The sequence below is a fragment of the Scylla paramamosain genome, chromosome 39, assembly GCF_035594125.1.
Source record: "Scylla paramamosain isolate STU-SP2022 chromosome 39, ASM3559412v1, whole genome shotgun sequence".
NCBI classification, from domain to species: domain Eukaryota; kingdom Metazoa; phylum Arthropoda; class Malacostraca; order Decapoda; family Portunidae; genus Scylla; species Scylla paramamosain.
Window position 1 is genome coordinate 10,824,701 of NC_087189.1, and position 26,538 is coordinate 10,851,238.

General features: G+C 35.8%; 1 long non-coding RNA gene across 1 annotated transcript; it reads right to left on the bottom strand.

Annotated features, from left to right (window-relative positions):
• Nucleotides 1-7,647: 7,647 nt before the first annotated feature.
• Nucleotides 7,648-25,996, bottom strand: LOC135092361 (uncharacterized). The gene is made up of 3 exons (XR_010262826.1): nucleotides 25,936-25,996; nucleotides 24,575-24,660; nucleotides 7,648-8,384 (listed from the first exon to the last, which is right to left on the bottom strand). It is a non-coding gene; the product is annotated as an uncharacterized LOC135092361 (long non-coding RNA).
• Nucleotides 25,997-26,538: the final 542 nt, after the last annotated feature.

Here is a 26,538-nt window from a genome sequence, read left to right on the forward strand (position 1 = left end):
CTTGAATTTTCGATGTTTGGACGTAAATAACACGAAGTTAACTACTTAGGGAAGAAATACGTAATAAAAAAGAGAATAAGATGTGTTACAAAAATAAAAGCTGCAACACAAGAAACTCTCAGCAGCTTCATCTCGTCACGCAGTATTCTGTACGTGAGTCGCACTGAGCCACGATCATTCCAATTTGAAAATCTTGTTCTTTGCACCAAACGGAATATATGCACTACATTTACTCGTACTCTAATGAAACTCTAACACACACACACACACACACACACACACACACACACACGTGCCCACAACCCAGCCGACAGGGAGGGCGCATCAGGAAGGCATGGGTGGTGGGGGTGCCTGGCCATAAATACGTGTTTTATCCTCCATGAACTGTGTGGAGCCCCGGCTCATCATCACTATTATCTGTGACTGCACCCTCACTGTGGCCATTCATTCAAACGCAGTCCATCAGGTAAGTGAGTGCAAATAAGCTTCCAGAGAGAGAGAGAGAGAGAGAGAGAGAGAGAGAGAGAGAGAGAGAGAGAGAGAGAGAGAGAGCTAACCGGGCAATCCTAGTTCCCTAATTTTCAGTCATGGTAGTAGTATCGCCATGAAAGCTTCACTGATCATCACAAGTCACATTCCACGTTTCCATCATGCATATCAACCCTCGGAAAACTACGATATGGGATATGAAACTTTGTGGCCTGGTCATACAGTACTCAAGACCGCGAGAGGCTGCCGCCATGACAGCCTGACCCTCCCGCCGCATCCCATGATTCCACAGCACAGCACACTGCACACGTCACTGCCTCGTCCTCACCCTGGCCAGGAGTGCACTCACCTCTCTGCAGCACGGCTCGGCGATTTCCTGCTCCAGCCGCCTCACGGAAAGGCGTAGCTGCGAAAGATTGATGGACGCACACATCCACGCTACACCGCTCACCACTATCACATTGAACACTGTTGCTTCTTGCTTGATGATCTAGAGGGCGCGAGTTTTGAATGGAGGATCGTGCGGGATTTCAATTCATCCTTTTTTTTTGGCTGACCCAAAATCCTGTCCAGATTGACCATGCCGACCTATATTCCTTCATAAACGCTCTTTTATTTAAAGTTTAAGTTATATTTGAAAGACAAGAGCAGATGTAGACTTTTTTTTTACCTCAATTAAATTGTCTTTATGATTTGCTTAGCCTTAGATGTTAATGTGTTAGGTATTCTATACACAGGATTGGTACTTTGATAACATTTTGATAGATATGTTGGGGATAAAACTGTGCATATATGCTTGACGACCCAATGAAATGGATCAATGAAAAAAATAATAAATAAATAAATAAATAAATAAATAAATAAATAAATAAATAAGTATATATATATATATATATATATATATATATATATATATATATATATATATATATATATATATATATATATATATATATATATATATATATATATATATATATATATATATATATATATATATATATATATATATATATATATATATATATATATATATATATATATATATATATATATATATATATATATATATATATTTGAATTAAAAATCTCCGCTTGGTGCTGCTGATTCTTGTATAAAGAAACGAAAGGTTGCCCAAGGATTTTTTTTTGATACAAGCCATGTAAAAATTTCCTCTCTCAAGATGTTGAAGATAAAGTGTAGAGCTATATGAAATGTTACTTGTTGTAATTATAAAGAAAATCTGTATTATTGTTTTGAAACCCGAAAACTAACTAGATAACTACCTAAAATTTTCAAGAACAGTCTGAGTAAAGACAAAAGTTAAAAACTTTTAGAGGTGTATTAAAAAAACAGGTGTGTAGTTGGGGAGAAGGAACTAGTTTTGACGATTTGCGGTGTATATAAAGCGTACCAGTGCCGAGTAGCCTAAAGGAAAAAAGAAAAAAAAGTATAAGGTATGTGTATGAGTGCAACTGTGTAAGAGTTTATGTGTGTGTATGTGTATGTTTGTATGTGAGTATGCTGTACTCATATATATATATATATATATATATATATATATATATATATATATATATATATATATATATATATATATATATAATATATATATATATATATATATATATATATATATATATATATATATATATATATATATATATATTATATTGTGTGTGTGTGTGTGTGTAAAACCCTGTAAGGAGTCGCGCTCACTTCATTCGGCCTCCATAAATCTAAGCGACCTGAATTAATAGCCACTGCCTTCTGCACTAGTGTAAGCATCATGTCTGTACTATATATTGCAAACAAGTTTATCAAGTCTGTACTTCCTTTCTTACTTTTCTTTAATGCTGTCCAAACTCTGGCTTGACGCTTCTCCCTTCCCCCAATTATCTCTATCACAACAACAACAACAACAACAACAACAGCAACAACAACAACAACAACAACAACAGTAACAACAACAACAACCACAACGACAACAACTACAACAACAACAGCAACAACAAGTAGTCCTCAGAGCGAAGGCCGACAGAGATCTTTGTTGACAGCTTCCCATTATTTTTTTGTTAATTATAAACTTTGTTTATATGCAAAATAATATTTTTCTTGGTGTGAATTAATTACTTAGTTAACTCAGAGGACTGACAGACATCGGAAATGTAATTTCCTTGCCATTATCAATTCTGGGTTAAAGGGAAAAGAAATAACCATAGGAATATAGGTTGAGATAGGGAATTAAATGTATCTCTCTCTCTCTCTCTCTCTCTCTCTCTCTCTCTCTCTCTCTCTCTCTCTCTCTCTCTCTCTCTCTCTCTCTCTCTCTCTCTATTTTCAAGGGAATGTAATAAGAAGCATGCTACCTCGACAACATGGAATAAAGCCACAGCTGGCCTGGACCCCATGGCTGGTGGCAGCTACTTTAACACTAACAAGATCTAAATAAACAAATAAAAACAAAAGACTTATGCAAATAACATACAAATAAAGAAAAACACATTCATCTCTAACAGACTAACAAGACACACCGCAACCCTCATCAGTACTGGTGCATACAGTCCACTACAGGAAAAAAACAGCTTAGACAGTGCCACTCTTCAAAAGAAACAAAACATGTCATTTGCGATCAGGTCTTGTCTGACTAACTGTCAAGGGAGACTAGCATTGCTTCTTATTTATTTTATTTATTTATTTTTTTTTTCAAGTTTTGTTGTTAACTTCTGATCTGGCTTTTAGCAGGATTTTTTTTTTTTTTAAAGACTTCTATGTGGAGTATCGTTGATTTCTATTCGTCAACTTGGCTTCATTGATGATTTCATGAGGCAGACACCCCGCTGCCCCACACACCTAACACTTCTGGTAATAAGCGTCCTATAATCTTTCCCACTGTCGTTTTTTTTTCTTTTCTTTACGTTCCTCCTCCTTCTTCTCCTCCTCTTCCTCCTTGTCTTCCTCCTCCTCCCTGGGGCGATGACCTCCTCGAAGCCTCCCAGTACTCTCTGTTTCAAACATCTCTTCACCTCTTCCATTTTATTTTTTTTTAACTTGGTTTTTCTTTTGTTCCTCGTCCTCCTCCTCCATCTCCACCAGCTCCTCCTCCAACATCTCGCTTTTCTCCTTGTCCATAAAATGCAACAGGAACTCAGCCGCGCGCTCTCTCTCTCTCTCTCTCTCTCTCTCTCTCTCTCTCTCTCTCTCTCTCTCTCTCTCTCTCTCTCTCTCTCTCTCTCTCTCTCTTTTCACTTACAACAACACATCTCTTCGTCTGCCACCACCATCACCACCAACACCGCCACCAGTCCTTCAAACAAACTTCCCTCTCGCGGCACGGTTTGCTTTCAGTGTTTTATTCCCCGGAGCGAAGAAGGTGAAGAGGCGGGATGCTGTTGCTGCTGCTGCTGCTGTTGCTGCTGCTGCGAGTGACAGGAGGACCCGGTTGAAGGAGGGAACTACTAGGGAAAAGGAGCTGTATTAAGATTTGCCGAGCCGGTCCCGTGAAAGGTGAGGGTGAAAGGAGGCACCTGAGTGTCGATAATGCATGTCTGGGAAGCCGTTTTGTCAGACTTCTTTCGTACCATCTCACAACATTTCAAGCATCTTTTCCTCTATATACTTTTCCTCTTCTTTCCCATCGTCCTCACTCCTCACTAACTCTTTTTCCTCTTCTTTTTCCTTCTCTTCTTTCCACCTTTCCTCACTTTAGCACCTACTCTTTCCCCTCCCTCTCCTTCTTTTCCTCTGCTCTGCCCACTACGGCTTCAAAATGACTTAAAAGAGAGGCGAGGTGAGGGAGTAAGGCGGCAGTGCAGAAGGCGCTGTTGGCGGCGGTACTGGTGGTGGTGGTGGTGGTGACGTGGAAGGAAGGTGGAGAGAGTGGTGACGAGACGCTTCACAATGCAACACTCTCTCGAAGGGTGTGTGTCTTGGGTACGTTTCTGGGCGTGTGGTCCGCCAAGGAAGTGTGTAATTCATGCTGAGGCCAAGTCACCAGAGGTTTCCAAGCGTCCTGGCGCTGTCTCGAGTCCTCAGTGTCTCAATATTACGACTGTGGCTCACGATTTTCCGAGTCTGGCGCTGTCTTAAGTGACGAGTAGTGTTGCCAATCAGGAGTGTTTATCTTGAGCATGTCAGGTGAATGTGAGTCAAAATTTGCGTGGGAAAGACCCCTTCACGCCTCCCCAAGATGCACAAGATCGGACTTCAGAATCTTATTTCCTGCTTACATTTATCCCCTCAAAAGTCACAGGACGAGACTCACACACCTGTCACGTGCGCAGGAAACTCGACAGGTGTGTGTGTGTGTGTGTGTGTGTGTGTGTGTGTGTGTGTGTGTTTAGAGGGAAGTACACGAGGGGAAGACCGAGTGATGGTCGTGAATGACAGATGCAAAGGAAAGGAAAAGAATGAGGGAGTAAAAAGACAAAAGACAAAAAAAAAAAAAAAAATAAAATAAATAAATAAATATATATATATATATATATATATATATATATATATATATATATATATATATATATATATATATATATATATATATATATATATATATATATATATATATATATATATAAGGAGGGAATAAAAACAGAATATGAATGAGGATGGCTACAAGGGAAAAGGAGAGCATGAGGAGGCTGGTAACTGGTGGACAGGAAATGATGTATACAAATAAGATGAATATGCATTAGAGAAACAAAGAAGTGAGAGATGTATATGTATGTTATATAGAAGTGGATGAAAAGGAGAAAGTTGAGTGAATTAGAATATGTTAAACAGAATGGAGAGGGAGGAATGAGATATCAGAGGCGACATGAGAAAATAAAAACAGGAATGATGAAGGAATTAGTAGTTTACACATGGGAAAGGATAAGATAATGGCAAGTTAATTACAATTAGAGTATATAATGAAAAGATGGAGCCTGTGCAAAAGCCAAGTCGAGAAGGGGAAGGGTTTAAGAACAAAATTATATTTCGAGTTTTTCGCTGCAGCATGAATTAAATTAATAAAGAAATAAAGAAGCTCAAAGAATATGGCATGAGAAACTCGACAAGAAAAAAAGATGCTAGAATAAATCCAAGAAAAGCTACATAGAATAAATACCGTGAATTCACGACGAAATGCTTGACGCAACGAGCACGGCCAGAATATAAATTGGAGAAATGTACCGGCACTTTTACATTTACGAAAAGAAATATTACCAACAGAGAGAGAGAGATGGATAATAGACATTAAAAAAGCACATGCATTCTGTTTATAGAGAAAAATGATAAAAAAATAAACATTTGAAAATCCGAGAAAAATCAAGTGTATACAGTACAAGTATTGCATATAACAAAAGAAAACGCATTCACAGACTAAGTCATCTGTTCTCACAAGGACTCCTCTCAATCAACGAGTCCTCTCTGTTCCTGTGCACGCCGCGGGAAGACACTCTGCAAATGGAATAAAGCACAGAGGCGAGGAGTAAAAGGGAATACAACACAGGGAAATAAAAGCAAGCGAGTGGAATACGTAAATGAAGTAGAATGATTTACGAGAAAGAATTATGAAGCGGAACAAAGCAATAGGATCACACGACGTAAAGGAATAAACTAGAGTACAATAAATCAGACTAGAATGGAATGATGAAAAGAATCATGCAGTATAAAACAAGATGATAAAGTACAAACAGTAAAGCAAAAATATTCTGTCATATTTCTGGCTTAAGCAAGGCAGATCAAGGCAGAGTAAATGTCACAGTGATACGTCACTGATGTGTGTGAATGGGCCTTTAACGTGTATTCTAACAATCACAAACCGAGAAAATCACTTCCTGGTTCCATCGTGTCAAGCACCCTTCCTCGTGTTAGTTCCATCTCTCTCATCACGTTAGTCCTTCTCCTCTTCCTCCTCCTCCTCCTCCTCCTCCTCCTCCTCCTTCCCTCTTTACGTGATTACTTCTCGCTTCTCCTCAATCCCACTTTTTTTCCTCTCCTGCTCGAATCATTACGTTAAGAAAGCACACGAAAAAGTAGAGCACCAAAGAACGAAAAAAAAAAAAAAGATATAATCAGTGTTACTACCCCTCTAACCACCACCAAAACCATTACCATTACCATTACCACTACCACTGATATTTCTTCTACCACAACAACCATCAAAACGGCCACCACAACCATCCGCACCACGTAGTATGTACGTATATACCAAGAGCACCATCACCACCACCGACACCATCACAGTCATTACAAGAATCAACACCACGTAGTAGTAGTAGTAGTGGTATATACCATCACCACCGCTACCACAAGTACACTATCACACACCAACTATCGCAGCAAAAGCAAACATTAAGTCCTCACCTTACTCCGGCCCCTCAACACACACACACACACACACACACACACACACAACTAGCCTCACCAAAAGGCGGGCTTTGGAGCACGGGCAAGCAGACAAGCAAGCAGAGGCAGTGGATGTAGTATGACCACAAAACACGAGGGGGGCACCAGATGGCTGTTCCTCGTTTCTCTCGCAGGATGATTTGTTGTCCCTGTAAACACTTCCTTGCTTGCTCTCCGCGCTGCGTGTAAACAGAGACTCGCACTGACAAGCCAACATTTTACTTATAGCCAGACTAGATTTCGGGGATGGAAGGAGGGGCAGGAGAGGATTCCAGTTCGTACCGCGCAGAGGAGAAAGGAAATGAAAAGCGACGCCGCGGGAAGAACACGACAGATAATGAAAAAGAAATTTGATTGAGGGAAAAATGCAAGGAAATTAAAGGGAAAAGAGGGTTGAGGTAAAAATTAATGTTGGAGGAATAGGAGAGATGATTGAAAAGAAAGGGAAATGTGGAAATAGATAGGAGAGGTAAATGTTGTAATTGGAAGAGGTAGAAATTGAGGAAAGAGGAAAATATAAAGAAGTGAGAAGGAAAGAAGAGGGAAAAGATGAAAAGGAAACAAAAGACTAAATGAAAAGAATGTGACAGCAGCGGAAAAAAAAGTAAAAAAGCAAAGATGAGGATAAATAAAACACTGATGATAGACAAAGGAAAGAAGGGGAAAAAATTTAAAGGAGGAAAGCATTGGAGGAGGAAGAAAAAAAAAGGGGGATAGGAAAGAGCAAAGAGAAATAAAGGGAAAGTAGGAAAAAGAAAAAGTAAACATGACATACCATACATTTATTTTCCTGCTCGCTTTCAAAACTCATTCCTTGTCACTCACACACTCAAAAAAATCTGAACTCCTTTAAGGCCCATCATCTGTAGAAACTTCTTGTCTCAGTCTATGCGAAGGAAGAGGAATGTAATTTAGAGTGGGAATTGGCGGGCAAGGAGGAGGAGGGGGTGGCATAGGAGGGCATGGTAAGTCGTGCCATGTTTCCTTATATGTGTACCTCTCACCCTTTCTGTTCCGCCTCACCTTCGTCACCGGCATCTTGTTTGTTCGTCCTCGTCCTTCCTTGTTTTCGCCGTGTCAGTTTCTTTTTCCCCGTCCTTCTCTTCATCTGCGCGTGCTCGTTTGCTTGCTCATCTCCGCTGCTGCACCATCATCATCACCACCACCACCACCACCACCACCACCACTATTGCTGTTGGTATCATCATCATCACTGTCATTACTATTACAATTACCATCACTATTATTATGCTGGCAGGAGGAGGTGTCGTTATAGTCATTAATATTCCATGCAGTATCACTGAAATAATCAGGAATATCATTACTCACATTACACATCTCTCTATCAGTATCATTACCGATGGAAAAAATTACAACAGCAAAAATACTATTCCTACTGTTGTTGATGCTGTGTAATGATGATACTAGTGGTAATATTAGTGCTCTTAGGTGGTGTAGGACTGCTTTGCTGCTGCTAGCGATGTGTGGAAGGGAGTGGAGGACGCTGGAAAGGAGACGGAAGATGACGAGGAGTAGATGAAGGAAGAATAAGGAGATGAAATAGAAGAATAGCAAGATGAAGAAGAAGAAAAAAAAAGAAGGAAGAAGAAGAAGAAGAAAAAGAAGAAAAAAAATAATATTTAAACAACAACAACAACAACAACAACAACAACAACAACAACAACAACAACAACAGGTAACCTAGCCTTATCAAGACAATACAGAACATACTGTAATCCCATCAAGGAACACATGCACACAGTAATAAGGCCAGTCGACTTGATCAATAATAATAATGAAGTGCTATTCATGCGTTTCAGCGTTTTGGTACGTAAGAAGCTCAAAACACTCAAAATACACGTCTCTCGTAATGTTCTTTAGTTTCCGGATGTAGTGTACTTTCATACATATTTTGTGGTTTTGTACGTAACAACATGAAAACACTGAAATGGATGTTTTTTGTTAAAGCTATTATTGTTTCTCCATAAAAAAAAAAAGCTGTTTTGCTTTTCGATACGTAACTAGCTAAAAAGAAAAAAAATCTCTCAAAAGAAGTTTTGTTTTTCTTTTTTCTTTTTCTTTTTTTTTTTTTTTTTTGCAAATACAGTGTTTCCCATGCTTTTTAGTTTTCTCGTGCCTTGAAAGGACACCCAAAAGTCATGTTTCTCTAAATGAAATTTCAGTTCACAATTGAGGGTGCTTTGTTTGCATTTTGGGGTTTCGGTACCTAAGAATGTGAAAAAAAATCCCTCAAAATATAGATTTTTGATAATGTTGTTCTCTTTCCGAGAAAGAGTGCTATTCATGCATTTCAGCGTTTTGGTATTTCAAGTTTTCCAGAATTCCAGGTTTCAAGAATCAAGTTTTCCAGAAACATGTTTTTTGAATGTTTTGAACGTGTTAAGCAAATTAACGTAAAGAAAAAAAAAATCTACATATATGGGAAAACAAAAGAACTTCATGAATTAGAATGTCTTCTAAACTTTCTTGAACTTCTTACATACTAAATCACTTAAACGCATGCAAAACAACCTTCTTGGAGAAACAGAATAATAAGTATATTTCACAAACGGCAAAAAGCATGCAATAAAGCCTACTTGAGGAAAGGAATCAAATTTTCCAGAAACATGTCTTTTGAATATTTTCAGCGTGTTAAGCAACAAAACGTAAAAAAAAAGAAAAAAAAATGAAAATCAACCTATATGAGAGAACAAAATTTTTACAAAAAAGACCTTTTAAACGTTTTTGAGCTTCTTACATACTAAATCACTTAAACGCTTGCAAAACAACCTTCTTGTAGAAACAGAATAATATTGCAAAACAAAAGTATTTACAGCATTGAAATGCATGCAAAAAACCCTATATGGGGAAACGAGAGAACATTACCAGATACGTGTATTACGAGTATAAGCGTTACTAAAATTCTAAAACACATGAATAGTATTTCATATGGAAAACCAGAACATTAATGAAAATGTGTATTTTGAATGTTTTTACATTGTTAGTTACCAAAACGCGAAAATGCATATAAAGCCTCCAATATGAGGAAGCGTAACGACATTACCAAAAACGTGTCTTTTCAGTGTTTTTGAGCGTGTACGACACGAAAACGTTTTTTAACGTTTTCGTGTCGTACACGCTCAAAAACACTGAAAAGACACGTTTTTGGTAATGTCGTTACGCTTCCTCATATTGGAGGCTTTACATGCATGGAGTTCATCTTGTATACCAATACAAAACAAAATTACGATAAACGTGTCCTTTGGGTGTTTTCGATCTTCTAACGTACCAAAACAATAAAACGCATGCAAAACACACTTTATGGAGAACGTTAATAACATTCCCCCCAAAAAAAAAGTATTTTGAGTGTTTTCAGCTTGTTACGTTCAGAAACGTCAAAAGTATGGAAAGTACCTTATATGAGGAAACGAAAAGGCATTACGAGAAACGTGGATTTATGAATGTTTTTCTGCATCTTAGGTACAAAAACTTGAAATAGATTGAATAGCACTCTATATGTATACAAATGCATGCACGCAAAATGAATGAATAGCACAATATATGTGGAAAGAAAATGGCGTTTCCACAAACGTGAATTTTTAGTTTTTTTGAGGGTATTATCCAAAAAAAAAAAAAAAAAAAAACGCTAAAGAACATATAAAGCATTCTATATACGAAGATAAAACATTATGAAAAACGTGTCTTTTGAGTGTTTTAACACTCAACAAAACATTAAAACGCATCCTGTTTATGAAAAAAAAAAAAATTATTGTTTATGAGCTTGTTACGTACAATAATATCAAAAAGCATGGAAAGTACCTTATATGACGAAACGAAAAGACATCACGAGAAAAGTACCTTATATTATGAGTGTTTTTGAACATATTAGGTAAAAAAAAAACTCGAAAGCGTTGGAATAGAAATCTATATGGAAAATAGAACAGCATACCACAAAACATTTTTAAAGTATTTCATATTCTTATGTACTAAAATGACAAAATGTACGTAAATCACCCAATATTGGTAAAATAAACAAGACTTAGAAATATGTCTTGAGTTCTTATGAGCGTGTTAGGCACTAAAAAATTTGATAAGCAAGGAAAGCTCCCTATGTAAGACAACAAAACAACATTACCAAAGACGTTTCTTTTCAGTGTTTTTAAACTACCTACGTACGAAAACTCTAAAACGCCTCAAAAACCACGCTTTATGTAGAAAGAAAATAACATTACCAAATATAAGTATTTTGATTGTTTGGAGTTTGTTACGTATAAAGAGGGTAAAATCCGTGTACAGTACCCTAAATGAAGAAACGAAAAGCTATTACAAGAAACCTGTATTATTAGTGTTTTTGAGCTTCTTAAGTACCAAAACACTGAAACGCATAAATAACACTCTATATGAGAAACAGAACAACATTACCAAAAAAAATGTAATTTGAGTGTATTCCACATTGTTAGCTACTAAAACGCAAAAATACTAGCAAAGCACCTTGTACGTGGAAAGGAGGGGAGATTTCCATGAACGTGTCTTTTGAGTGTTTATGAGAGTACTAACCACCAAAACGCTAAAAAGCATGAAAATCATCGTATGTGAGAAAATAAAATAACTACCAAAAACGTCTCTTTTTAGTGTTTTTGAGCTGTTGGCGTACTAAAACGCTAAAATGCATGCAAAACTCTTTTTATGGAGAAACAGAAAATACATTACCGAAAACAAGTATTTTGAGTATTTCGGATCTTGGTACGTAGAAAAACGGCAAAATGCATGGAAAGTACCTTGTATGGAGAAATAAAAATACATTACGAGAAATATGTATTAAAAGTGTTTTTGAGCTAGTTAGGTATGAAAAAGATGAAAAGCATAAAGAATTTTCTATATGGAGAAACGGAACGTTCTCACTTTATTAGATACCAAAACGACAAAAACTCTTACTTATATGGGAAAAAGAAGCGACATTAAAAGAAACGTGTTTCTTGAGTGTTTTTTGAGAGTCTTAGGCACAAAAAGAGCTAAGAAACCTGGAATTTACTCTATGTGGCGATACAAACCATACGAAAAAATACGAATACGAAGATTCGAAAAAAAATTTGTCTTTTTAGTCTTTCTGGACTTCATAAGTACCAAAACGCTAAAAATGCACGCAAAACATACTTTATGGAGAAACAGAGTGGCATTATCATAAAAGAAATATTGTTTTTGTGCTTATTACGTAGAAAAACCTATATGGGGAAACGAAAAGTCGTTACGAGAAACACTTATTTCTCGTATGTGTGTTTTTAAGTTTCTTAAGTAACAAAACACTAAAAGCCATGAATAGCACTCTTTATGGAAAAAAAAAAAAAATAGAACATTACCATAAACGTGTATTTTTAATGTATTTCTTATCGTTAGGTAACAAAACATAAAAAAAAGCATGGAAAAGCATCCTCAATAAAGAAAGAAAACTAGATTTCATAAATCGTGTCTTTTGAGTGTTTATGAAGAAAAAGCACCCTCTATGAGGAAAAAATACAAAAAAAGTGACTTTTGCGTGTTTTCAACTACTTACATAGGAAAACGATAAAACACATTCAAAACACGGTATATGGAGTAACGCAATAACATTAGCAAATAAAAGTGTTTTGAATCTCTTCAGCTTGTTACGTACAAAAACTTACAAAAACGTACTGCTATATAAGGAAACGAAAAAGACTTTACGAAAAAACGAGAATTTTGAGCGTTTTTTGAGTTATCAAAACATGACGTGCTTTTTCTTCATAAACACTCAAAAGACACGATTCTTGAAATCTAGTTTTCTTTCCTTATTGAGGATGCTTTTGCATGCTTTTTGACGAAAATCAATGATTTTGAGTGTTTCTGAGATTCTTACGAAAATAAACACCAAAATGCATAGAAAGTACTCTAGATGGGGCAACAAAAACACATTACGAGAAGCATGTATTATGTTTGTTTTAGAGCTTCTTAGGTATCAAAAGGTTAAAACGCATAAATAACTATAACTATAAGTAGAAACAGAACGGCATGACCAAAATGTGTATTTTTTTTCTTCTTATTTTAGGGTACCAAAAAGCAAAAAAATGCATGAAAAGTCTCCTATCTGGTTAAACAATACGGCATTACCAGAAACGTCTTTTGATTGTTTTTGAGCCTGTTACGCAGCAAAACGATATATGAGAATACAAGATAACATTACGAAAAACGTGTATTTTCAGTGCTGTTGAACTTCATATGTAGCAAAAAGATATAACGCATGCAAAACACACTCTATGGAAAAAAAAAAAAAATGAATATAATTACTATTTTCGAGTGTTTTTAAGGTTGTTACGTAGAAAAACGGGAAAAAAGCATGTAAATTACTCTATATGGGGAAACGAAAAGGAATTATCAGAAACATGTAGGTATAATATTATTGTATGTATTTTATATTATGTAGGTATTTTGACCTTTTATGGTACCAAATCCCGAAAATGCGTTAATATCACTATTTCGAGAAACAAAACAATATTACGAAAAAGATGTAATTTCAGTGTTTTTCACATCGATTGGTAGCATTATGCCAAAATGCATGTAAAGCAACCTATATCTGTGAAAGAAACGCACTTTCCAGAAACGTGTCTTTTAAGTGCGTGCGTGTTAGGCACCAAAACTCTAAAAAGCATGGAAAGCACCCTATATTGGGATAACAAAACAACTTTATAAAAAACGTGTCTTTTAATTGCTTCTGAGCTACTTACGTATCAGAACGTTAAAACGCATGCAAAACACCTTCATGTTGAAAAAAAAAAAAATAACCTAACCAAAAATAAGTATTTTGTGTTTCCTTAAACTTGTTACGTATAAAAACGCCAAAATGCATACAAAGTACACTATATGGGGACATCAAAAGACATTACGGTTGACGTGTATTTGAGTGTTTTTGAGCTTCTTACATACTAAAGCACTAAACACATGAATAGCACTAAATATGGAAAAACAGAACAACTTACCCAAAAACGTATTTTTGGAGTGTGTTTCACAGTGTTAGGTACCAAAACGTCAAAATGCTTGGAAACTACCCTATATGATGAAACAAAACGATATTATCGGAAAGTGACTGTTTTTAAGATTCTTAGGTACCGAAATGCTAAAACGTGTGAATAGCATTCAATATGGAAAAATATTACGAAGAAAGTTTATTTTCACTTTTTTTTTTTTTTTGTTAGGTACCAAAACGACAAAATGCATGGAAAGCACTCTATGTGGGGAGATGAAATGGCATTACCAGAAAAGTGTGCAACCTATTCGGGAATACAAATGAACATTAACAAAATCGTGTTTTTTGTGTGTTTTCAATCTTCTTTCATAACAAGATGCTCAAATGCATGCAAAATACCCTTCATGAACAAACGTAATAACATTACCAAAGTCTTGAATTTTTAATATTTTGAACTTCTTACGCATAAAAACGCCAAAATGCATGTAAAGCTCCCTATAATGGGAAACAAAACAATTTTACCAGAAACGTGTATAATGATTGTTTTTGAGCTTCTCAGGTAGGAAAATGCTAAAACAAGTGAACAGCACTTTATATGAAGAAAAAAACAATAATACCAAAAATGTGCATTTTAAGTGTTTTTTTTTCACCTTATGCATGCAAGGCACGTCATTTGAAGAAAGAGAACAAAGTTACCAAAAACGTATATTTTAAGTGTGAGCTCGTTAGATATCAAAACGCGAATATGCATGCAAACGAGGAAACGAAAAGACATTATGAAAATTGTGTATAAGTATTTTTGAGCTTCTTAGGTACTAAAAAGCAAAAAATGCGTTAATAGCACTCTATATGGAGAAACAGAAAATTATTACTGAAAACGTGTATTTTGAATGTCTTTTTTTCCACAATGTTAAGTACCAAAACGTGAAAATACTCGAAAAGTACTCTATATTGAGAAACTATCGACATTATCAAAAAAGAATATTTTAAGAGCTTTTCAGCGTGTTAGGTACCAAAACGCTAGGAAAAAAAAAAAGAAACGTGAAATAAAACGATACTTCTAGAAATTTCAGTTTTTATTATTTTTAAGCTTCTTGGGTACCAATAAAAAAAAAAACGCAAAAGCGCCTGAATAACATTATATATGGAAAAGAAAAAAAAACATAGCATTACAAAAAAAAACGTATTTTGAGTCTTTTTGAACTTCTTAGTTATCAAAACCTTAAAAGCATGTCAAACACCCTATATTGACAAATATAATAACATTAACAAAAAAATATATTTTGAGAAATTTTGAAACTTGTTAGATACAAAAATGGGAAAATGAATACAAAATACCCAATATGGTAGAACAAAACTTAATTACCAGAAAAAGTTTCTTATGAGTGTTTTTCACCAGAGGTAAGAAACCGTTAAAACGCGTGAATAATACTCTATATGCATAAAAGAACAACATTACCAAAAACGTATTTTTTTTGTCTTTTTTTCATAAAACGCCAAAATGTATGCAAAGAACTTTTTTCATCGTTTTAGACACCAAAACGCTAAAAAGTATGGAAATAACCCCCCTCAAAAGTGTCTTTAAAGATAAAAAAAAAAACTTGTCTTTTGAGTGTTTTTGAGCTACTTACGAAAATACAAAAATGCATACAAACACTATTTATTAAGAAACAGAATAACCTTACCAAAAACATTTTTTTCATTGTTTTTTTTTTTTTTTTTTTTTTTTTACGCACGAAACGATATTACAATATTACAAGTGTTCCTGAGCTTCTTAGGTACAAAACGCTGGAAGAGTATTTTACATGGAGAAACAGAACAACATTCCTAAAAATGTCTATTTTGAGTGTTCTTACAATGTTATGTACCAGAACGCCTAAATGCATGGAAAGCACCGTATATGGGGAAACGAAAGGATATTACGAGAAACGTGTATTGTGTTTTTGAGCTTCTTAATTACCAAAACTCTAAAATGCGTCAATACTACGCTATATGGGGCAACAAAACAACCTTTTTTCTCACAATCTTAAGTACCAAAGCGCCACGGTGAAATGCCACGGTGTGGATGTTATTCTTTTATGATTGCTTTTGCTTGTTGTTGTTGTTGTTGTTGTTGTTGTTGTTGTTTGGTCTAATTGCATGTTTGTACTCTTTATTTTTCCTGCTAATGTGATTGTAAGTGTTTTTTTTTTTGTTGTGTTTGTTTGTTTGTTTTGTTGTTGTTGTTCTTGTTGTTGTTGTTGCTCTTGTTGTTGTCGTTCCTGGTTATTTAGAAAATATAGATGTAAATGCCAATGACACCGTGCAGAGCATAAAGAATAAAAAACAAGGTCTCCATCGTTACAAATACTGAACTATTAAAACTTACAGCTTACAAGATACGACGCGGAAATAAAAGGACACAAACCAGCTACACTACAATGATGGTGCCGATGACGATGATGACGGTAATAATAATAATTTTAATGATAATAATAATAATAATAATAATAATAATAATAATAATAATAATAATAATAATAATAAATAATATATAATAATAATAATAATAATAATAATAATAATAATAATAATAATAATAATAATAATAATAATAAAAATAAAAACAACAACAACAGTACAACTTCACTACGTTTCGCCTCACGCGGGGAGCAGGGGTGGGAGGGGCACAGGTCTTTCTTCTTTTTCATGCAGTTTTCTTTTTTATACCAATGAAGCATATTATTATTATTATTATTGTTGTTGTTGTTGTTGTTGTTGTTGTTGCTATCATTGCCATCTAAAAATGATAATTAGAACTAAGATTATTACTATTGTTATTCTCATTATTATTAAGATAATTATTATTATTGTTGTTGTTGTTGTTGTTGTTGCTATCATTGCCATCTAAAAATGATAATTAGAACTAAGATTATTACTATTGTTATTCTCATTATTATTAAGATAATTATTTTTATTATTGTTGTTGTTGTTGTTGTTGTTATTTTTATTATACTTGCTATTATTATCTTGGGAATAACAATTAGTACTAATACTCATTATTCTTACTCTTATTCTTATTGAAGAGAGAGAGAGAGAGAGAGAGAGAGAGAGAGAGAGAGAGAGAGAGAGAGAGAGAGAGAGAGAGAGAGAGAGAGAGAGAGAGAGAGAGAGACCGTCAAGATAATGATGAGGACGATGACGAGAAACGGAGGGAATGAGTGGAACGATAAGTAAGTTCTTAAAACGAACTTAACACTACTACCACCACCACCACCACCATCACTACCACCACCATCACCACCGCTGCCTCAGAATCCACACCAGGCCCTGATTTCCTGGTACTTGTACGTAGTGGAGTGTTTACATTAATTACCTTCAAAAGTGCTGGTAACGAAACAGAAAATGTTGTCCTCTTTGGAAGAAGACGTGGAGACAGTTAAAAAAATAAAGAGGTAGAAAAAAAAGGTGAATGGGAAGAATCAATAAAAAAGTGAGCAATAAAAAGAAAATGAGGAAAAAAGTCATTTCATTATGCAAGCCAAAAGAAATACGTAATAACATATTGAATAATGGAAACGAATGAAGGGAAATACATAAATGTGAAATATAATTAAAGAAAAACACTGAAAAGGGAAGCGAGATATTTAAAAGAGAAAACAAAAGATTAACAAGAGTAATGACAAATAATGAATATAAATAAAGCAAGGAAAAGTCGCATGAAAAAAAATAAATAAAAAATAAATAAATAAGAAGCAACAGTACAAGAGAATATAAAACGACAACAAAACAGAAAGCAAAAGAAAACACAATCGTAGAAAAACAAAGAAAAAGAGACTTATGCGAAACTCAGAAGGAAGACACCAGTAATTTTTTAAAAAATAATCCGTTTCATCCTCTCTCGCACCAATGCATGATCGTTTTTTACCCCAATAGAACACCAATGTTAATAAAGAGAGGGGAAAGAAAAAAAAAAAAAACCCGGCACAGGCAAACTTTTCTTACTGTCGCAACATGTATGTACTCGTATGTAATAATGACTAACTCCCGTGAATGTAATCCAGTCAGTAGAGTTACGAAGGTTACAATAAGTTGATATGTGCCCTCCCCCTTCACTCTGGCCTTGTGGACCTTAAACACAAGGACGCTAAATGGCAGTCATATCACATTATCTTATCCTGCATTACCTTTCACATGTGCTGCCTTGCTTCGCCTTCCGCCTATAAATCAATTAACGTTCTATGAAGAATAAATTCCTCTGGGCTTATTACACGGCGATATCAAGGCAAATATGACCTCCTATCTATCTGTCTATCCATCTACTTATCTGTCTATCCAACTTTTATCTATCTAACTATCTATCTATCCATCCATCCATCTGTATCTCTATTTTATCTCCTCATCCACTTAAACTGTGCAAGGTTCCACTGTTTACTAAAGCGAGAGAGAGAGAGAGAGAGAGAGAGAGAGAGAGAGAGAGAGAGAGAGAGAGAGAGAGAGAGAGAGAGAGAGAGAGAGAGAGAGAGAGAGAGAGAGAGAGAGAGAGCATTTAATGAAGTTTAAAGACTCTCCTCTCTCAACACACGAATAACGTTCCTCAGAAAAATCCCACACACGTTTTCTTTCCACAGATAAAATCCGAAATGTCTTTTTTCTCTCTTAAAAAAAGAAAAAAAAACTCTTATACTCAAGTGCAACAATGTAAACAATAAAGAAACAGCATAAAATAACAAAGTAATGTTAGAAAACAAAGGACAGTAAAAGTATATGTATTAGGTATAAGTAATAAGCAGAGATATAAATAAATAAATAAAAAGACAAAATAACAATGTAACATAAGGATACCGAAATACAGTCTTGTCTCATAAAATGTCATTAGAAATAAATATGAAAGAAGGAACCGTCATATTTACTTTTTCATTGTCTGTGTTCTTCAGCGCCAATGAAATATCGTAAAAAATATATAGATTTTTATCTGAGGTGACAGGAAAGACACATTCTCTCTCTCTCTCTCTCTCTCTCTCTCTCTCTCTCTCTCTCTCTCTCTCTCTCTCTCTCTCTCTCTCTCTCTCTCTCTCTCTCTCTAAGTAGGCATCACCCATTTTTAGCATTTAATTACATTTTTTTTTTTTTTCCTTTCAATCTGCTACACATTTTCTCACTTTAGTGCTTTATTCCCTCATATTTTCCTTGTTCATTACCGCAGTTTTTTTTTTCCAAGTTAAAGCATGCTATTTTCTTTCCTCACCTTCCTTTAAGTATGATGTCATTCTCCGAGTAACTTCAGGCACCTACTAATATTAGATTACATTCTCTTCCTGATGTCACTTGTTCACTTCCGGCTTATGTCTTTCAATGTTTTTCTTTTTTTCACTTCTTTCTGTTATTTTCTGGCTTTTTTTTCTTTTTTGTGTGGTGCTATGACTGTCAATGTGTGTGTGTGTGTGTGTGTGTGTGTGTGTGTGTGTGTGTGTGTGTGTGTGTGTGTGTGTGTGTGTGTGTGTGTGTGTGTGTGTGTGTGTGTGTGTGTGTGTGCGTGTGTGTGTCAGCATGTATATACATTTACTTATCTATACGTTTGAAGCTTTTTTTCATTCAACAAACTGCCAGCAACACACTCAGTCCCTGTGCTTCCCTGAGCAGTAAAGGGCGGACGTTGTCATCTCCCGGCGTTACTCCTTCGAGACGCAAAGGACAATAAATTATGTAAGTTCGTGTAGCGTCTTCATATTGACCGAAGAGATGAAGAATGTATGTCAGTACGTATATCAGTATATCTTTGACCTTCTGTCTGTCTTGTGTGGGTGGGTGCGTGATTGGTTGGGAGTCTCTGTCCCCAGCTTATGTGCAATTTTGTGTATTGTAATGTATCTGTTTGTCTGTCCGTTTGTCTATTATTTCACACACACACACACACACACACACACACACACACACACACACACAATATCTCAACATTTGCTTTTTCCAAATGTCGCAAGAAAGAAAAAAGAAAGAGGAAGAATAATGTGCACGATATATACGCATGTGTATTGTGTTGCAAGACATCCAATCTCTCTCTCTCTCTCTCTCTCTCTCTCTCTCTCTCTCTCTCTCTCTCTCTCTCTCTCTCTCTCTCTCTCTCTCTCTCTCTCTCTCTCTCCATGGTTTCAACACAATTCCGGTGATCCACACAACAATATACAAAATTCATAACATTTATGCATTTTTCATTTCTAGTAAGGTAATTCATAGAGTAGCAGGAGAATTGTGTGTATTTTTGGCGACAGGAAAGTGTGTGTGTGTGTGTGTGTGTGTGTGTGTGTGTGTGTGTGTGTGTGTGTGTGTGTGTGTGTGTGTGTGTGTGTGTGTGTGTGTGTGTGTGTGTCTATGTGTGTGTGGGCGCCTCTGTCTGCAATGTGATTCACAGATAGGAGGAATCATTTTTTTTATGTGTCTTTTTTGTTTTATAATGTTTTGCTTTCCTTTGTTTCTCTAGGTTTATATGTAAAACCTCTCTTTTTTATCCATTGCTCGTGTGTAAGTTACCAAACATGAACATACAAATATTTTCGTTATGCGAAATTCAGTCTGTCTGCCTCAAAGTTTCTGATATTTGTCTATTTGTAATGATTCTATATATGAATGTTTGTTTACTATTTCATTTGGCATATGCACCCATCAGTCAGTGTGTCTATGTGTCTTTGTCTGTCCTGCTTTCTGAATGTCTGATGTGCTGGCTGACTCTCTAATGTCATTTCCTTCTAACATAGTACATACCTTTATTTATCTTAGTTTGTTTACCATGATTTACAGTTGCATTTCTATATGTTTTGTCCATCAATATACAGCTAATTTCTCTCTTTATCTGATTCATCGCTTACACTTCCACTTTCTTCTTATTTGTTTATGTATATTGCTCTTCAACCATCCTGTGTTTCTTCACTTACCTACCCATTCGTCGATGTTTTATCTGTATATCTCTCCCTATCTAATACTTCCACCTTCTTATCAATCAACGGGGATTTATCAACATATTTTCCCACCTATGTACTATTATCCCTGTCTATCTGTCTGTCTGTCTATTTATCTAATCTATTTTCTACTTACTGAACTGTCTATCTTCCCATCTATATATATTTATATCTACTTATATACCTATTCATTTATTCATGTATCTATCAATCTATCTATCCATCCATCTGTCCATCTATATATCAATCTATTTATCAGCCAGTCGATCTATTTAACCATTTACCCATCCAGCCATCTATCTGTAAATCTACCTGTTCAACCAGATACCTATTCATTAATCAATTCGTCAGACCAATAACACATTTCTCTATCTGCGCCTGAACATACTCACCGACCCATCTCCCCGCTCACCGCCACTGTACCGAGATAATGCACCCTCAATACACTCCTATACTCGGCGGCGGCTAGGCAACGCTATTTCGACATGTTCCACTAAGGATCCCTGCTTATAAGGGGAGACAAGGCCCTGCTAATGCTACAGGACTGGAGGAGGAGGGGGAGGAAGAGGAGGAGCATCTGTTGCAAGCATTATGTCGGCGAAAGGAAGGATGGAACGTAAGGGAGAGAGGATGAAGGATGGTATAGCGAAGCAAGAGAAGAGAGGAGTTCGTGAAAATGGGAGAAGTTGAGAGTGAGGTTTGGTGGTGGTGGTGGTGGTGGTGATAGTAGTAGTGGTGGTGGTGGTGTTAGTGGTATAGTTCGTAATATTTCAGTTACTCCTCCTTAGGGCGAATTAAAGATTTTTTCAATCTATTAAAAATTGTACGTTTTTTTTTTTTTTTTTGTCTTTTGCACAAAAAAAAAATCAACATTTCCGAAAAGACGGTATTCAAAAGGAAGTAAGCTTCTTCACTTGTCTTATTCATTATGACGTAACATTCTGAGGTAATTTGTGCGTCCAAAGGCACAGACAAAGGGGTGTTTGAAGTGGATGTTTTTACTAATGCTGTTATTACCCTCCTCCTCCTCCTCCTCCTCCTCCTCCTCCTTTTCCTCCTACTTTTTTTGCATAGGAATAATAATAGAATCTCACTTCATTCTTTCCAATCAAAACGCAGCCAGTTTTTCCCACACTGCACGATGGTTTTCCCACGCCAGCACAAGCACGAGGGCGTGTCGGTTTGGCAGTCATACACTGCTCTAGCTTACTTTACTAAAGGGTAGTTAATCTCAATTAATTCCAAAGCGATATGTAAAGACCTGTGGGAGTGTTTGTTTTGGTTATCCTATGTAATCACATGTTGTAATCCTCATTTTCTTCGTCCGCATTCTCCTGTTATTCATCAACTTTGTGATTTTAAGTACTAGAGGTCAAAGTAGCAGGCGATAACCTGTGTATCCAGCCCTAAAGGGAAGGTACACAAACACAGTGACCGAAGCTGTGGCCTGATTGACTGCCGCCTCCCTGGAAAGCGCAACGCAAGGATTCTGCACCACCCCTCAACAACCAAACTGTGCCTTCACCTGCGCTACGCACACACCACATCACACAACTATCATGCAGTTACACTCTCCCTCACAAACAAAAGTAGACAGACCACAACTCTTTCCCTCACTATTCTCTCCAGTTCTATGTGGTTTTTCTATACCACGTGGTATCAATTCCTGTATCTTGTCAGCTTCTGCTGGAGAGATTGGTGGGGAGGAACCTTCTGTACTATCCTGTATCTCCCAATAATAGTTAATGTAGAATAATTATCCAAACAGCCTCGTCAGTAACTCAAGGTTTGGTCTTCCGTTGCATTCCTTTGTATTCCTTTGTGTTCTTTCCTCCTCCTCCTCCTCCTCCTCCTACTGCCTGCTGCTGCCTGCTGCTGGATGTGATGGCTCATGAATAACATGTGAATATGTTCTTAAACCACTCAGTGAAATCATAATTCCAGCTGAGAGAGAGAGAGAGAGAGAGAGAGAGAGAGAGAGAGAGAGAGAGAGAGAGAGAGAGAGAGAGAGAGAGAGAGAGAGAGAGAGAGAGAGAGAGAGAGAGAGAGAGAGAGAGAGAGAGAGAGAGAGAGAGAGAGAGAGAGAGAGAGAGAGAGAGAGAGAGAGAGAGAGAGAGAGAGAGAGAGAGAGAGAGAGAGAGAGAGAGAGAGAGAGAGAGAGAGAGAGAGAGAGAGAGAGAGAGAGAGAGAGAGAGAGAGAGAGAGAGAGAGAGAGAGAGAGAGAGAGAGTTCTAGGCCAGAGGGCCACATCAGTCCCCTCTCCCCCCACCCAAGCAACCCGCTTTCAGCATCCATTCTGTAGACGCATCACGGGACCATTTTTAAGAGTAATATTGGATGACCACTTGGGGAGCCACACTTCACGGCCACACGCGGGTCTGCCAGGGGGAAGGGGGCGGGGAAGAGGGCCAGGCGGACCATACCAGTGTGAAGGGGCAAAACATATCACGGCAAAAAGGGCATAGAGGGATTAAGGCTATATTTTAATCCTATACATTATTAATGGTCTATATGAATGAAAATATGGAAAAGAACTTAGATTTCTTCCATTCTACAGACAAATTACAAGGAGATGGAGGAGGTGAGGCTGAAGTTTAGTTCTATTTATTGTTAAAAATTGTCCTCTCTGTAAGGATATGAAAAGAAATAAAATAACAGTAAGATATATATATATATATATATATATATATATATATATATATATATATATATATATATATATATATATATATATATATATATATATATATATATATATATATATATATATATATATATATATATATATATATATATATATATATATATATATATATATATATATATTTTTTTTTTTTTTTTTTTTTGACAAACCTGCTTGTAGCTAAAAACACATAATAGCAAAAAGACGGGAGACAAAAAAAAAAAAGAAATGTTTTACGGAGTACATCATAAAAAAAAAAAATTGTATAAATCAAGATATGAAGGAGTGTAAAATGACACTTTTCTTTTTTTTTCGCCTACGGACACACGAGGAACACACTTGACAAGTTAAGTGAACATAAAGTGGAAATGCTTAATATGAAGAAAATAACAGAGGAACACTAAACCTTTCACGAGAATGGAACTGTTGATATTACTGGGATCTTTATTTTTTCTAGTGTACATCATTATCCCAGACAACATCACCACTACTACATCATTCCGTTGCAGCGTAAAGGGAGAGACTATAGTGGTGATGATGTCACTGTATTTATGTTCTCCAACCTGCATCACTTTAACAAACTTTAGGCGCTGTATCATTACAAACACAACCCTTCACCCACAGCAGAGTACCACACTAACATCCGACATTACCTCACCCTCCTGAGCCAATAACCTGCAGGGAGTGCCACAGCCCCGCCAGGCTACATAGAATACAAGCAATCACCCTGAGAGCGCACCCCGTCACGTGGCTCACTCTAATAGAAGCTTAGTGTAGGGAAGCTGCCTCTGAGCGTCACATAATCCTGCACGCCATCCAGACCACGCTACGCTACGCCTCCTCCTCCTCCTCCTGCTCCTCCTGCTCCTCCTTGTCCCCGCCCAACCACTTGCCTTCCTGTTTTACATACAAACTGCACACCCCACGCGGCGCACGCAAACACTAGCCCGTCGCCGCAGTGAGTCAGACACTTTGCCAAGCAGCCTTAACTTACATGCACATGGAAAAACATACGCAACCATGACAGGCTTCACTTAAATGTAAACCTAAAAATGGAAGGACGTACACTGTGCTACAAAAACAGCTCCGTCCCCTTCACTCACCGGTAAACTGTGAGTGTGTCAGGAGGAGCAGGAAAAAGCCAGTCCGCGTCGTCTGGCCGCGAGGAAGGAAAAAGCTCCCGCCGCTGCTGCATCCGACAAGACAAACACAAAATCAGAGGACTGTGTTAGACCCTAAAGACAAAAAAAAAAAAAAAAGTGTCTGAGTCTGATGGTGTCAACCAAGACTGGCTATCATAAGAACATAAGAACATAAGAAATAAAGGAAGTTGCAAGAAGCGACCAGGCTTACACGTGGCAGTCCCTTTATGAAATATACCTACCTATTTCCATCTATTATCCCCATATGTATATATATATGTATATATATATATATATATATATATATATATATATATATATATATATATATATATATATATATATATATATATATATATATATATATATATATATATATATATATATATATATATATATATATATATATATATATATATATATATATATATATATATATATATATATATATGTATATATATATATATATATATATATATATATATATATATATATATATATATATATATATATATATATATATATATATATATATATATATATATATATATATATATATATATATATATATATATATATATATATATATATATATATATATATATATATATATATATATATATATATATATATATATATATATATATATATATATATATATATATATATATATATATATATATATATATATATATATATATATATATATATATATATATATATATATATATATATATATATATATATATATATATATATATATATATATATATATATATATATATATATATATATATATATATATATATATATATAAAACGAACGCAAAAATGACAGCTAATTGTCAGGTTTCAATTGAATCTCTAAGTAAATATTTATACCAAAAAGATGACACCATTATAGAAAACATATGATTTCGTATCCTTCTTTTCTCTATGCATAAATTAAAATAAGCACACGAAGACTGGAATACAAAAATTATAGTTTTGAAAAAGATTCTCGGTTAATCCTCAAAGGACTTTTTTCCCTGTAAGATGTTGCAATGAACATTATAAACTAAATTTACATTGTCTTCTTTCATATATATACCCTAGGAAGGCAGAAAAATGGGAGACAAAAACAACGCATTGGAAAAAGGTTTAAACTAATCCTTCAATGGATAACACTACTGACACGATAGCATAAAAACACATCGTTTCTTTCCTTCACAGATTCGTGGGAAGCTGACAGGAGAAAGGCAGGCAACAGTGACAGGTTTCCGTTGAAATGATAAAAAAAATTCCAAAATAGAGGGCACATGATGTAATGAAGCAGGTACTCACTTTCCTCCTGCATGTGTTGGGAGTGTTCACCGCGGCACCACCTGCCATCCTTTCCTGAAAATATCAAAACATCCACATAAAAAAGTGATGCAGCTTCACTATTCTAAAAAGAGCTAAAAATGAAGCATCATAAACAGAACCACCAGAAATCATTTACTGCATGAGTTAACAACATACATATGAACAAAAGAGGAAAGAATAAATACTGAACAAAAACACGAAATGTCATAAATAAAACGTGTCAAATTCCTCCAAGCAAGAACACATGGATACATGGAAAACAACAATGAAAACAGAACACACTTCAAACGCTGAGAATGTTAAATATGCACAACAGCTGCAACAAAATAAAACGAACAAACACCATTACATATATAACAAGATCAAATAAGAAAATAAAAAGAAGCAAAAATAATAAATGTAAAGCTTGCCAACATTCAGCGGTGTCTAGAATATGAAGGTGGTAGTTAAGTGAGACTGAAGAGGAGGAGCACAAGTCATGCTGCGATTGATGCATGAAGGCAATCAAGGGAGAGGGTCGCACAGAGGAGGCGGGACGCAAGGCGCCTTCAGGCCAGTCACTGCTGGTGTCCCTCGCCTCCC